The 12,986-nt window shown below is 43.1% G+C and overlaps 1 protein-coding gene and 1 long non-coding RNA gene across 8 annotated transcripts in view; one reads left to right on the forward strand and one right to left on the reverse strand.

Annotated features, from left to right (window-relative positions):
- LOC102549417 (uncharacterized) overlaps positions 1-11,920 on the forward strand; it is a 56,816-nt gene extending 44,896 nt beyond the window's left edge. For 3 of the 7 annotated variants that reach the window (XR_593722.4, XR_010053095.1, XR_010053099.1), the window contains 3 exons: positions 1,004-1,202; positions 4,609-4,821; positions 4,931-11,920. This is a non-coding gene — a long non-coding RNA (uncharacterized LOC102549417). The remainder of the gene's footprint in view (positions 1-1,003; positions 1,203-4,608; positions 4,822-4,930) is intronic. The other 4 variants (XR_010053098.1, XR_010053103.1, XR_010053102.1 and 1 more) reach the window with 3 other exon arrangements.
- The window catches only part of LOC100362820 (Protein FAM186A-like), a 59,057-nt gene that overhangs the window by 39,497 nt on the left and 6,574 nt on the right, over positions 1-12,986 (reverse strand). The gene's annotated exons all lie outside the window — the stretch shown is intronic.

Raw genomic sequence — 12,986 nt, forward strand, 5'->3', positions numbered from 1 at the left:
TTAGCCAATGGTCTAGGGCTTGGGATTGGCTCGAACACCATACATAAATTTATGGGCCAGGCATTAAACTCAGGTCTGCACCCTGATGCTGATCTCCCGGATCTGCGGTCCAGGGATTCGTCACGTGACTCCATCACCGATCACCCCCATCTTCAGTCCTGTTCCCTCAGTCTCCTTAGTTAACCTCAGCTTTTGGGTGACTGGCCATGAGAACTGTGAGCCCTAGGCCAGCCTGGGCAATGTAGGGAGACCCTCCCATGTCAGAAGCAAATGAAGTGTTGCTGCCGTGGCTTTATTATGAGTCCTAGATTTTCTCTCATTTAAAAAAAAATAAAGGGGTTGGGGATTTAGCTCAGTGGTAGAGCGCTTGCCTAGGAAGCGCAAGGCCCTGGGTTCGGTCCCCTGCTCCGAAAAATAGAACCAAAAAAAAAAAAAGCGTATTAGGTCAGACCTGGTGGACCATGCTTGCAGTCCTAGCACTAAGGAGTTACCAGCAAGAATTCAAAGCCAGCCCTAAGCTACATAGGAAGTCTGAGGCTTATCTGGGCTACATGAGACCCTTTATCGACAGCTCTTTCAATAAAAAGCTTTTGAAGCTTTGGTCACCAAGCAAGACTATGATGAAATGGAAAGATCCCTGAGTTTTAAGCTGGCCCCGGGCACTAACTGGAGCTCTTTTGTTAAAATAGCATCTGCTGTCACTAACACCTCCAAACTGCCTCTGCTTGCTTCATCTATAAAACAAGACTGCTCACGGCAAGGCGTGAGCTGCTTCCTTTTGATGGGAGTGCGCATTAAGTCAGGGCCTTTGCAGGCCCTACCAGTAAACTGGGTGTGCTTGGAATCCCAACGTGAGGAGCACAGAGGCAGAAGGATCAGAAATTCAGGAAGTTTGAGGCTAGCTGGGCTATAAAAGACCCTCTCTCGAACAAACAAACATGGAAACACTGGGGACACATTTGATTGTCAGAATTATCAGAAAGATAATCTTTTTTTTTTACAGATTTATTCATTTATTATATATAAGTACACTGTAGCTGTCTTCAGATACACCAGAAGAGGGCATCAGATCCCATTACAGATGGTTGTGAGCCACCATGTGGTTGCTGGGAATTGAACTCAGGACCTCTGGAAGGAAGAGCAGTCCGGTGCTCTTAACAGCTGAGCCATCGCTCAAGCCCCCAACTAGCATCTTCTAAAAGGTACTGAGGTGTGTGTGTGTTGGGGGGAGGGGGGATGTTGGTGAAATGGCTCAACCTGGAGAGATGCTTGCTGCCAAACCTGACCATCAAGAGTTCTGTGCTCAGAGCCTACCAAGGGGCAGGAGAGAACTGATTCCAGGAGGTTATCCTTTGATGTCCACATGGTGTGGTGCCATAGGATATGAACACACACACACACACACACACACACACACACACACACACACACACATACACCTCATAAATTTTTAATTTCCAAGTGATTCTCACAGTTCTAAAACACCATGGCACAGCACCTGTGCTGATTAGCTGTTTGTCACCTTGACACAAGCTAGGGTCATCTGTGTCTTAGGGTTACTATTGCTGTGATCATACACCACAACCAAAGTAACTGGGAAAGAGAAGGTCTATTTTCCTCTCAGCCCCATGTAACAGTTCCCCATCATAAGGAGTGCTGGCTGATCTCATGTAAGCATTTTCTCATCTGAGGCTCCCTCCCTCCTCTCTGATGACTCCAGCTTGTGTCAAGTAGTCTCTGGGAAGAGAGAACACGACTGAGAAAATGCCCCAATCAGACTTGTCCCATGCAAGCCTTAGGGACATTTTTCTGATTAAGGGAGGGCCCTGTCCTCTGGGTGAGACCAGTCCGGGAAGGTGTTCCTGAGTTCTATAAGAAAGTCAGGTGATGGAGCCAATAGATAGCTTTTCTCCAGGTTCGGCCTTGAGCTCCCGCTGCGGCTTTCCCTGATGAGGGCTGTAACCTGAAAGCCAAATAAACCCTCCCCTCCCCAAGTCACCTCTTGCTTATGGTCTTTATCTCAGCAAAAGGAAAGCAAACTAGAGACTGGAGGGGGCTCAGCAATTAAGAGCACTGGATGTTCTTCCACGGGACCAGGGTTCAATTCCCAGCACCCACATGGCAGCTCACAACTGTAACTCCAAGATCTGACACCCTCATGTGGACACACACATGCAGGCAAAACACCAAATACAGGCCCATAAGACAGAAAAGCAGACTCACTGGTGCCAATAATCGAGCATCACCAACAGCGTTGCTACAAAAAAGCTGAATTTGCATCCAGCTGTCTGTAGCCTTCACACTTTTCTAATTTAACCTGACATGAAGTCCATCCATCTCAAGTTAAATTTGACCTGGGACTTCAACACCGAGAAGCATGAAATCGTAACTAATTTTTTGTTTACTCACATCCACATTAACCTTAAAGTATGACTATAGTCAGCAGAACATTCATGAATATAACTCTGAAGGAATCCAATGTGGAAAGCATTCTAACAGCAGCTGTAGGGACTCATGCCTGCCTGTAATCCCAGCAGCTCCTGGCAGAGGAAACCGAAGGCAGGAGAATCAGTTCAGGGTCACCCCTGGCTGCTTAGTGAGTTCAAGGCCAGCCAGAGCCACATAAAATTCTGACTTAATGAAACAAAAATAAGGTGGGGCTTTGTTGTTGTTTGTTTGTTTTGAGACGGGGTTTCTTTGTGTAGCCCCCCCCACCCAACCCCCTTCCTTGCTGTCCTGGAACTCACTCTGTAGATGAAGCTGGCCTTGAACTCTGCCTGCCTCTGTCTCCTGAGTGCTGGGACTGAATGTGTGCATGGCCACCACCTGGCACAAAAATAAGGTATTTTGGAAAGCGCAGCAGGGGCTTAGAGAGTACGCTACGGAAGCGGGAGAATCCACATCACCGCAGAGCGTGGCTCACCTAAGCCTATAATCCCAAGGCAGAGGAGCAGAACTAGGCAGTCCTAGGAACCCAGTGGCCAGACATCTTAGCTGAAATAGTAACCTGATTTGGTGGGAAGAGACTGTCTCAAATCAATTGGTGTATGTGTATGTATGTATGTATGTATGTATGTATGTATGAATATGTGTATGTGTATGTGTATGGTGGGTGTATGGTGGGCGTATGGGTGTATATGTGCATATGTGTGTGTATGTATGTATATATATATGTACATATGTGTGAGTGTTACTATACTTCTTGAAAATAGAGAGGAGACCATGAAAAGGAGGGGAAAGAGGTCCTTTTCAGGGGAGGGGAAAAAAAGACGGTCATGGAATACTTGTGACATGGGTGGAAATGGACGGAGGTCAGATGACAGCAGACCTTGTGGACTAGGCAGTCTTCTCTAGTGGAACTGGCCTTAAAGAATGAATCTACAGGACAAAGGGTCAGAATAGCTTATAGTCCAGCTAGGCCAACAATGGCTGTCAACCAAAGCTAGTGCCATGAATCCAGGCATTGTTCAGTCCACAAAGCTAGATGTCTTAGCTGGTCTTCAGCATATGCCAGAATCCTGAAGTAGCTGCCCGTAAGCCGGGGGGTGGGGTGGTGGGAGTGGTGGGAGTGGACGGGGTGTGGTGTGGTAGTGCACACCTTTAATCCCAGCACTTGGGAGTTAGAAGCCGGCAGCTCTCTTGTGAGTTCAATGCCAGCCTAGTTTACAGAGTGACTTCCAGGGCAGCCAGGGTCACACAGAGAAATGCTGTCTTGAAAAACAAAGCCAAAAGGAAAATGAGAAGGAAAAACAAACAAACCGGAAACCCTTCACAAGTGTGCCCAGCCACTTGGGTTTTAGTTGATTTCAGATGTCAGACTAAAAACCAAGAACAGCCACCACACTCAGCGTGCATAAATTGTTGGGTTTGATTCTCCAGCACCACTTAAAATTGGCCGGGGTGGCACATGCCTATAACTCCAGCAACTAGGAAGTGGAAGCTGGAGGATTGGGAGCTCAAGGTTAGCCTTGGTTACAGTGGAATTTGAGATTAGCCTGAGCTAATTTAGATCCTGTCTGAAAAGAAAAACAAAAACAAAATAAGCTAGGTGTGATGATGCACTTCTTAGATCCCAGCATCTGAGAGACAAAAGCAGGCAGATCTCTGTGATTCTGGGCTAGTCTGGTCTACACAGAGAATTCCAGACCAGCCAAGGATACATGGTAAGAGCCTGTCTAAAAACAAGAGTAATAGTGTTTATTCTCAAATAGGTATGGTGGTGACATATATCTATAATTTCAGCATTTGGAAGGTGAAGGCAGGAAGAGTTTCAATTCAAGGCCAGTTCCAACTACATAGGAGTTCTATGACAGCCTGAGTTACATAGAGAGGCCCTGTCTCAAAACATAAACAATAAATCAAGCCCCTTGTTAGATCATTAAAATGTGCTGGGCAGCGGTGGTACACAGCTTATTCCCAGCACTCAGGTGACACAGGCAGGTGAATCTCTGAGGCCAGCCTGGTCCTATATGGCCATATTGGTTTTCATCAAAGGAAATCAGGACAGGGACTCAAACTCCAGGAACCTGGAGGCAGGAACTGGTTCACATGGAGGGATGCTGCCTATTGATTTGCTCCCCATGGCTTGCTCTGTCTACTTTCCTACAGACCCCAGGGACCAACAGCCCAGGAATGATGACCAGGACCAGGACCCGCTCCCATCAACCACTAATTAAGATGATGCCCTACAGGCTTGCCTACAGCATTTTCCTAACCGAAGTTTCCGTCTCACAGATGACTTTAGCTTGTTTCAAGATGATATAAAACTATAAAGCATGCCGACAAACAAGACAATTCTGAAGAACTCTCTGGGAAAAGCAGGTGTGCCCGTTTTATTTATTTATTTATTTATTTATTTATTTATTTATTTACGTTTTTGTTGTTTTGTTTTTCTTTTGTTTTATTTTCTTTTGTTATTTTTTTTCCAAAGCTGAGGACCGAACCCAGGGCCTTGCACTTGCTAGGCAAGCGCTCTACCACTGAGCTAAATCCCCAATCCGTGAGTCCGTTTTATACAGGCTGCCAGAACCTTCTGAGAGTCTTCACCTGGATCCCTGAGACACACGATGCCACAGACCAAAGAACCAGGCACACGAGCTGAGCCGCCGAGACACTCCACAGAGAATTTGGAGTTGCGAGAAGGAGCACCACACACTGTAAGGTTTTGCTTCCAGGTCTGCTGAGTGCCTGACAGAGGAAGGCTGTCCGTCCTTAGGCCTACTGCAAAGTAGGTGTTGAGGTATTTGGGAGACAGCTACCCAGAAGGAGAATCTTATCACTGGAAATGGCCTGCTCATTTTAAGGCTAAAATCAAGCATGCTCTGTCCTCCAATTCCACTGGAGCTATACTGGGGCTTTCAATGGTTTGGGGTTTTGTTCGGTTAACTGGTTTGTGTGTTTAGTATATTTGGTTGGTTTGGTTTTTGAAACAGCGCCTCAGTCTGTAGCTCTGGCTGACCTGGAACTCACAAAGATCTGCTTGCCTTCATTCTCCCAGTGCTGGACTGAAGCTGTGCACCACCACATCTGGACTTCGATGGAGAGTCTTGTAGCTTTGGAAACAGTTCGGTCTCTGAACCGTAATTACCCGTAAGCAACGGCAAGAATGCACAGACATCAAATGCTTGCCTTGAAACCTGGAGGACGGGTAGATGTGGCTGTCTTGGGGCTACAGAGATGACTCAAAGGGTAAGAGCACTGGCTGCTCTTTGCAGAGAACCCGGGTTTGGTTCCCAGCACCCACGTTCCAGCTCACCACCCTCTGTGGCTCCGGCTCTTGAGGATTTAACACGATCTTCTGGCCTCAGCAAGCACTAGACAGCCATGTGGAGCGCATACGTGCATGCAGTCAGATATCATACACAGGAAATAACAAATCTAAGAACTTTAATGCAGATATCTTTAATAGACTTTATATCTTCTTGATCGTTTAAGGTAACATTTTGAATATGTAGATTTTATTTTTTGAAACTTGTTTTTACTAATGTCTTTGCTATAGAGAATAAAAAAACCCTCCCATCTTTATTAAATTGGGTATTTCTTATTTACATTTCAAATATTATTCCCTTTCCCGGTTTCCAGGCCAACATCCCTCTAACCCCTTTCCCTCCCCTTCTATATGGTTGTTCCCCTCCCCATCCTCCCCCCATTACCGCCCTCCCCACTAACAATCACGTTCACTGGGGGTCCAGCCTTGGCAGGGCCAAGGACTTCCCCTTACACTGGTGCTCTTACTAGGATATTCATTGCTACCCATGCAGTTGGAGCCCAGGGTCAGTCCATGTATAGTCTTTAGGTAGTGGCTTAGTCCCTGGAAGCTCTGGTTGGTTGGCATTGTTGTTCATATGGGGTCTCGAGCCCCTTCAGCTCTTTCAGTCCTTTCTCTGATTCTTTCAATGGGGGTCCCGTTCTCAGTTCAGTGGTTTGTTGCTGGCATTCGCCTATGTGTTTGCCATATTCCAGCTGTGTCTCTCAGGAGAGATCTACATCCGGTCCCTGTCAGCCTGCACTTCTTTGCTTCATCCATCTTATCTAGTTTGGTGGCTGTATATGTATGGGCCACATGTGGGGCAGGCTCTGAATGGGTGTTCCTTCTGCCTCTCTTCTAAACTTTGCCTTCCTATCCCCTCCGAAGGGTATTCTTGTTCCTCTTTTAAAGAAGGAGTAAAGCATCTGCATTTTCGTCATCCTTCTTGAGTTTCATGTGTTCTGTGCATCTTGGGTAATTCGAGCATTTGGGCGAATATCCACTTATCAATAAGTGCATACCATATGTGTTTTTCTGTGTTTGGGTTACCTCACTCAGGATATTTCCCAGTTCCATCCATTTGCCTATGAATTTCATAAAGTCATTGTTTTTGATAGCGGAGTAGTATTCCATTGTGTAGATGTACCATTTTCTGTATCCATTCCTCTGTTGAAGGGCATCTGAGTTCTTTCCTGCTTCTGGTTATTATAAACAAGGCTGCTATGAACATACTGGGGCACGTGTCTTTGTTATATGCTGGAGCATCTTTTGGGTATATGCCCAAGAGAGGTATAGCTGGGTCCTCAGGTAGTTCAATGTCCAATTTTCTGAGGAACCTCCAGACTGATTTCCGGAATGGTTGTACCAGTCTGCAATCCCTGCAACAGTGGAGGAGTGTTCTTCTTTCTCCTATCCTTATCAACATCTGCTGTTGCTGGAGTTTTTGATCTTAGCCATTCTGACTGGTGTGAGGTGGACTCTCAGGGTTGTTTTGATTTGCATTTCCCTTATGACTAAAGATGTTGAATATTTCTTTAGGTGCTTCTTAGCCATTCGGCATTCCTCAGCTGTGAATTCTTTGTTTAGCTTTGAACGCCATTTTATAATAGGGTTATTTGTCTCCCTGTGGTCTAACTTCGTGAGTTCTTTGTATGTTTTGGATATAAACCCTCTATCAGTTGTAGGATAGGTAAAGAACTTTTCCCAATCTGTTGGTTGCCATTTTGTACTAATGACAGTGTCCTTTGCCTTACAGAAGCTTTGCAGGTTTATGAGATCCCATTTGTCGATTCTTGATCTTAGAGCATAAGCCATTGGTGTTTTGTTCAGGAAATTTTCTCCAGTACTCATGTGGTCAAGATGCTTCCCCACTTTTTCTTCTATTAGTTTGAGTGTATCTGGTTTGATGTGGAGGTCTTTGATCCACTTGGACTTAAGCGTTGTACAGGGTGATAAGCATGGCTCGATCTGCAATCTTCTACATGTTGACCTACAGTTGAACCAGCACCATTTGCTGAAAATGCTATCTTTTTTCTATTTTATGTTTTTGGCTCCTTTGTCAAAAATCAAGTGACCATAGGTGTGTGGGTTCATTTCTGGGTCTTCAATTCTATTCCACTGGTCTATCTACTTGTCTCTGTACCAATACCATACAGTTTTTATCACTATTGCTCTGTAATACTGCTTGAGTTCAGGGATAGTGATTCCCCCTGAAGTCCTTTTATTGTTGAGGAGAGTTTTAGCTATCCTGAGTTTTTTGTTATTCCAGATGAATTTGCAAATTGTTCTAACTCTCTGAAGAATTGGATTGGAATTTTGATGGGGATTGCATTGAATCTGTAGATCGCTTTTGGTAAAATGGCTATTTTTACTATATTAATCCTGCCAACCTATGGGCATGGGAGATCTTTCCATCTTCTGAGATCATCTTCAATTTCTTTCTTCAGAGGCTTGAAGTTCTTATCATACAGATCTTTCACTTGCTTGGTTAAAGTCACACTGAGGTATTTTATATTATTTGGGACTATTATGAAGGTTGTTGTTTCTCTTTTGTGTAGATTTTATACCCAGCCACTTTGCTGAAGTTGTTTATCAGCTTTAGTAGTTCTCTGGTGGAACTTTTGGGATCACTTAAATATACTATCAGATCATCTGCAAATAGTGATATTTTGACTTCTTCCTTCCCAATCTGTATCCCTTTGATCTCCTTTTGTTGTCTGATTGCCCTGGCTAGGACTTCAAGAACTATATTGAATAAGTAGGGAGAGAGTGGGCAGCCTTGTCTAGTCCCTGATTTTAGTGGGATTGCTTCAAGTTTCTCTCCATTTAGTTTAATATTAGCTACTGTTTGCTGGATATGGCTTTTACTATGTTTAGGTATGGGCCTTGAATTCCTATTCTTTCCAGGACTTTTATCATGAAGGGGTGTTGAATTTTGTCAAATGCTTTCTCAGCATCTAATGAAATGATCATGTGGTTTGTATCTTTCAGTTTGTTTATATAGTGGATTACGTTGATGGTTTTCCGTATACTAAACCATCCCTGCATACCTGGGAGGAAGCCTACTTGATCATGATGGATGATTGTTTTGATGTGCTCTTGGATTTGGTTTGCAAGAATTTTATTGATTATTTTTGCATTGATATTCATAAGGGAAATTGGTCTGAAGTTCTCTTTCTTTGTTGGGTCTTTGTGTGGTTTAGGTATAAGAGTAATTGTGGCTTCATAGAAGGAATTTGGTAGCACTCCATTTGTTTCAATTTTGTGGAACAGTTTGGATAGTATTGGTATGAGGTCTTCTATGAAGGTCTGATAGAATTCTTCACTGAACCCATCTGGACCTGGGCTCTATTTGGTTTTGAGACCTTTAATGACTGCTTCTATTTCGTTAGGAGTTATGGGGTTGTTTAAGTGGTTTATTTGTTCCTGATTTAACTTCGGCACCTGTTATCTGTCTAGGAAATTGTCCAGTTCCTGAAGATTTTCAAGTTTTGTTGAATATAGGCTTTTGTAGTAGGATCTGATGATTTTTTGAGTTTCCTCTGATTCTGTTGTTATGTCTCCCTTTTCATTTCTGATTTTGTTAATTTGGACACACTCTCTGTGTCCTCTTGTTAGTCTGGCTAAGGGTTTATCTATCTTGTTGATTTTCTCAAAGAACCAGCTTTTGCTTCTGTTGATTCTTTGTATAGTCCTTTTTATTTCTACTTGGTTGATTTCAGCTCTGAGTTTGATTATTTCCTGCCTTCTACTCCTCCTGGGTGTATTTGCTTCTTTTTCTTCTAGAGCTTTTAGGTGTGCTGTCAAGCTGCTGATATATGCTCTCTCCTGTTTCTTTCTGCAGGTACTCAGAGCTATGAGTTTTCCTCTTAGCACAGCTTTCACTGTGTCCCATAAATTTGGCTATGTTGTACCTTCATTTTCATTAAATTCTAATAAGTCTTTAATTTCTTTCTTTTATTTCTTCCTTGACCAGGTTATCATTGAGTAGAGCATTGTTCAACTTCCATGTATATATGGGCGTTCTTTCCTTATTGTTATTGAATACCAGCTTTAGCCCGTGGTGGTCTGATAGGATGCATGGGATTATTTCTATCTTTCTGTATCTGTTGAGGCCCATTTTGTGCCCGATTATATGGTCAACTTTGGAGAAAGTACCATGAGGTGGTGAGAGGAAGGTATATCCTTTTGTTTTAGGATAGAGTGTTCTATAAATATCTGTTAAGTCCATTTGGTTCATAACTTCTGTTAGTCTATCTATGTCTCTGTTTAATTTCTGTTTCCATGATCTGTCCATTGATGAGAGTGGGGTGTTGAAATCTCCTACTATTATTGTGTGAGGCGCAATGTGTGCTTTGAGTTTTAGTAAGGTTTCTTTTAGGTATGTAGGTGCCCTTGTATTTGGAGCATAGATATTTAGGATTGAGAGTTCATCTTGGTGGATTTTTCCTTTGATGAATATGAAGTGTCCTTCCTTATCTTCTTTGATGACTTTTGGTTGAAAATCGATTTTATTTGATATTAGAATGGCTACTCCAGCTTGCTTCTTCTGACCATTTGCTTGAAAAGTTGTTTTCCAGCCTTTTACTCTGAGGTAATGTCTGTCTTTGTCTCTGAGGTGTGTTTCCTGTAAGCAGCAAAATGCTGGGTCCTCATTATGTATCTAGTTTTTTTTTTTTGTTTTTTTTTTTTTTTGTTTTTTTTGGTTCTTTTTTTCGGAGCTGGGGACCGAACCCAGGGCCTTGCGCTTCCTAGGCAAGCGCTCTACCACTGAGCTAAATCCCCAACCCCATGTATCTAGTTTCTTTTTTTTTTTTTCTTTTTCTTTTTTCTTTTTTTCGGAGCTGGGGACTGAACCCAGGGCCTTGCGCTTGCTAGGCAAGCGGTCTACCGCTGAGCTAAATCCCCAACCCCTATGTATCTAGTTTCTTAATCTATGTCTTTTTATTGGGGAATTGAGTCCATTGATGTTGAGAGATATTAAGGAATAGTGATTGTTGCTTCCTGTTATATTCATATTTGGATGTGAGATTATGTTTGTGTGCTTTTCTTCTCTTTGTTTTGTTGCCAAGACGATTAGTTTCTTGCTTTTTCTAGGGTGTAGCTTGCCTCCTTGTGTTGAGCATTACCATTTATTATCCTTTGTAGGGGTGGATTTGTAGAAATATATTGTGTAAATTTGGTTTTGTCATGGAATATCTTGGTTTCTCCTATATTATTTGAGAGTTTTGCTGGATACAGTAACCTGGGCTGGCATTTGTATTCTCTTAGGGTCTGTATGACATCTGTCCAGGATCTTCTGGCTTTCATAATCTCTGGTGATAAGTCTGGTGTAATTCTGATAGGTCTGCCTTTATATGTTACTTGATCTTTTTCCCTTACTGCTTTTAATGATAATAAAAAACCTTAATGTGATTTACCAGCTGGTAATGACATAGGAGGGATTCAGAGATGTGTTTACCCAAATCGCCTACAAAACAAAACGTAAACCGATGCCTCTCCTGTCCAATGAGCAGAATCAAAGACTTCGTACTGCTACCAAAATTGCCAGATAACCTTATTAAAGCTGGACACACACACACACACACACACACACACACACACACAGGCACTCAGAAGAAAATAATGTATGACTTTCTTTATATAAAATGAAGACTAAGCAGACTACTCCACTTAGCAGTGAGCAGACTGGCGGTTAGCTGCAAATTAGTGTGTCAGTGAGGCAGAGATATCTAGGAGGACCCTAAACCATCAAGAGCAGGGCAATGGTGGTCCACACCTTTAATCCCAGCAAAGGCAAGTGAGTCTCTGTGTGTCGAGACCAGCCTGGTCTACAAAGTGAACTCTAGGACAGCCAGGGCTGTTACAAGAAATCTTGTCTCAAAACAACAAACTGATAAACAAAAAAAAAATCAAGAAATTAGGGGGAGATGAGTCAGTTCATTGTTGATTCAGCTGACACTTCCACCAATTTTAATATATATGTGTGTATATATATATGTATATATCAGAACTTGTTTACTTTTAAAAAACATAGTTTATCCCATGATAACAACAACAACAACAAAACCACCAATTTGGTGGTTTGAATGAAAAGGGTAGAGCTGGAGAGATGGCCCCATGGTTAAGAGCACTGGCTGCTCTTCCATAGTTCCTGAGTTCAATTCCCAGCAACCACATCGTGGTTCACAACCATCTGTAACGGGACATAAAGTCTTGAAAGAAAGAAAGAAGGGAAGAAAGGAAGAAAGGAAGAAAAGAAGAAAGAAAGAAAGAAAGAAAGAGAGAAAGAAAGAAAGTGGCTTCATGGGCTCGACTATTCAAGTAGTTGGTCCCCAGTTGTTAACTGTTTAGGAAGGCTTAAGAAGTATGACCTTCCACTCCATAAGACAGAACCCATGCCTGACACTGCTAGGGTGGCCAAGAACCTGAGACGGGGTAGGCAGTGGGCTTGGGAAAAATCAACTACTACTACTCTGTTAAAGGAACACAGAAACAACATGACTCCTAAGGACATTCTGCTACACTCATAAATCAGCGCATAGCTCCACCATGACCAGAGATTCTCCCTCTCACAGTAGATGGGAGCTGACACAGGCCCAGAACTGACAGTGTGCAGAGTGAGAGAGGTGGGGTACTCAGTGCCCTCCCCGCAGGGTACTGTGAGAGCTAGAGGGGTGATGACTCCAAGGGGACGTGTTCTCTGGAGCAGTGGGACCGATGCACATATGAACTCATAGATATTGTGCCGTTATGCATGGGACTTGCACAGGTTCAAGCCAGACCAGGAACCAGCACTGAAAGGGAGAAGTATACATGGGCTCCACGACCTAGCCAAGACACTGTTGGCTAACCTATCCTGTTTATGAAGGGAAAACCAGTCTTCTCTAATAGCTTTCATTTCAGAATAGGCCCCACACAGTAGGCAGCCATCAGAAAGTGAACGCACTGGTATTTATGTAGACTGAGTCTTATGTAGATCTTGGAGGGCATTTTTTGACTTAATGGTCTTTTGCTTGTATTATTTGGTTTTTGACTTTACTTCTGTGGGTTTTTTTGTGAGCATGTAAGGATCTCGTGTGTGTGTGTGTGTGTGTGTGTGTGTGTGTGTGTGTGTGTGTGTTTTATTTTAAGAGAGAGTTTGGAGGATAGGGAGGTGAAGAGGATCTAGGAGGGGTTGGAAGAGGAGAAAATCATGATCAGAACCTATTTTATGAAAACAATTGTTTTCAATTTAAAA

This window comes from Rattus norvegicus, chromosome 7 (assembly GCF_036323735.1).
Source record: "Rattus norvegicus strain BN/NHsdMcwi chromosome 7, GRCr8, whole genome shotgun sequence".
In the NCBI taxonomy this organism is placed as follows: domain Eukaryota; kingdom Metazoa; phylum Chordata; class Mammalia; order Rodentia; family Muridae; genus Rattus; species Rattus norvegicus.